The sequence below is a fragment of the Triticum aestivum genome, chromosome 6B, assembly GCF_018294505.1.
Source record: "Triticum aestivum cultivar Chinese Spring chromosome 6B, IWGSC CS RefSeq v2.1, whole genome shotgun sequence".
Classification (NCBI taxonomy): domain Eukaryota; kingdom Viridiplantae; phylum Streptophyta; class Magnoliopsida; order Poales; family Poaceae; genus Triticum; species Triticum aestivum.
Window position 1 is genome coordinate 147651440 of NC_057810.1, and position 1997 is coordinate 147653436.

The window sequence follows — 1997 nt, forward strand, 5'->3', positions numbered from 1 at the left end:
TAGGAAGTATAGGATAGACTAAGATTTGATCCTGCATTGTCTTGTACTCCAAATTAATCATTGTACTCCTATATATATGCCCATAAGACTCAAGCAATAACAACAACTATTCCACCAAACCTCTCTCTCCATTCTAACAAAATTCATTCGGACTGAGCAAGCCACTGAGCACAATGCATGGACCAACTAGATTGACATCGATAGAATGCTTACGGTCAATCACATTCAAGAGTTTATCTACATATATGGTTCCAAGGCCAGCAGGTTCAGGCCACCGAGGGAATCTCCCACTTCATTTGTTGGAATTTTCCATCCAATGGCGAATCGTCCATGACTCTCTGCTTACAAGATCCAATTTGAGGGGATCATGGCTACTCCCATAAGGTTATATATTATCTGGAACATTCGGGCTTCACCTACATGCAGATTCTTTCCTTGGCTTATATTCCAAGATTGGCTGTGTCGATGGGGGAATATTGTATTCGCCGTTCATTGCGTCGTAATGTCGACGCTTCGCACAGAGTTGGCAAGCGAACGATCTAGCCTGGCCGGCCCGTTAGGGCGTTCCACTGAATCTGGTTTTCGGAACCTTCTAGGATGTTTTAAACCCGGTTTTTAGTGTAATGGGAACCTTCTAGAAGGTTACTTAACCGATTTTTTTCTCAGTTTCTTTATTTTTCTTTTTTGTTTCTTTTCTCTTTTCATTTCTTTTTTACAAAAATTCAAAAATTTCAAGTTTTTTGGTACATTACAAAATTGTTTCTCTAAAAAAATTGTGTTTCAGGAAAAAACTAATTTTTAGAAAAGTGTTTATGTTTAAAACAAAGTTCAGATTTCGAAAAGTTGTTCACAATTTGGAAAACATGTTAATTATTTAAAATTTGTTTGGAATTTTAAAACTGTGCACAATTTTAAAAATTATTCACTTTTTTGAGAAAAAATGTTCGAAATTTCAAACATTGTTTTTTTTCCCAAAAAGTTCACATTTTCAAAAACGTTTTGGCATTTATTTTTTTTCACTTTTCTGAAGGTTTTTTTCCTAAAAAATGAAGGGAAAAAAGTAAAATGAGGAACTATTACGGTGCCATCCGGTACAACAAGAAACTGCTACAGTACCACACCGTTATATTAAGTCGCTCGTGGTAGATTGTTACATGGGTCGGCCCAGTTGGAAGTTGTCGGGGCGTCGGGGTCACTATTTGCCGCAGCAAGCGGCAAATAAGAGCTCCTATGGATTGGGGCCGGATCGGCTTGAGCGACGCAGAGACTAAGAGTCTTATTTTACCGTTTATAAGTCTACACGTGCATATGAGTTTCTCTCTGAACCTTTTGATTTTCATAGGTTCGAGATCTATAGTAGTTATAGCATAAAATATAAACATTAATTATAAACTTGAAAATAAATGATAACACAATTGTTATTGCTTCTAGGGCATATTTCCAACATCTTCTCCGGCCAAAGTACTTTCAACATCAGGACATCCTATCCTTTTGGATGGGTGACTAAAGAGAGTTTCCGAAACTCATGAAGCTAATCAAGTCCGTGCAGTTCTAAAAGTGGTGGTGTCGGTACTCCGATATTACCGTGGTTTCTGTACTGAAGCGTTGGCAGGATTTCACGTCGCAAAGATTGATAACATGGAGATGTTTCGTAGAAATTTCAATGTAGTTCTCGGTTGTACTCCCTCCGTTCCGAATTACTTGTCTTAGATTTGTCTAGATACGGAGGTATCTAGCACTAAAATGAGTCTAGATACATCCGCATCTAGACAAATCAAAGACAAGTAATTTGGAACGGAGGGAGTAGATGTTACTTTTTAATTTTTGGATCTATGATCCGAAGCATTGTAATTGTGATATTTGTCAAGTTTGAATAAAGTTATAGATCATTCTAAAATAAGTAGTGCTACCAAATCTTCAAGGCAGAGTAGCCAAAACACGCATTCTTGAATTGAAATGTTAAAGCAGTGTACGAAGCAACGATGCACACACATTTC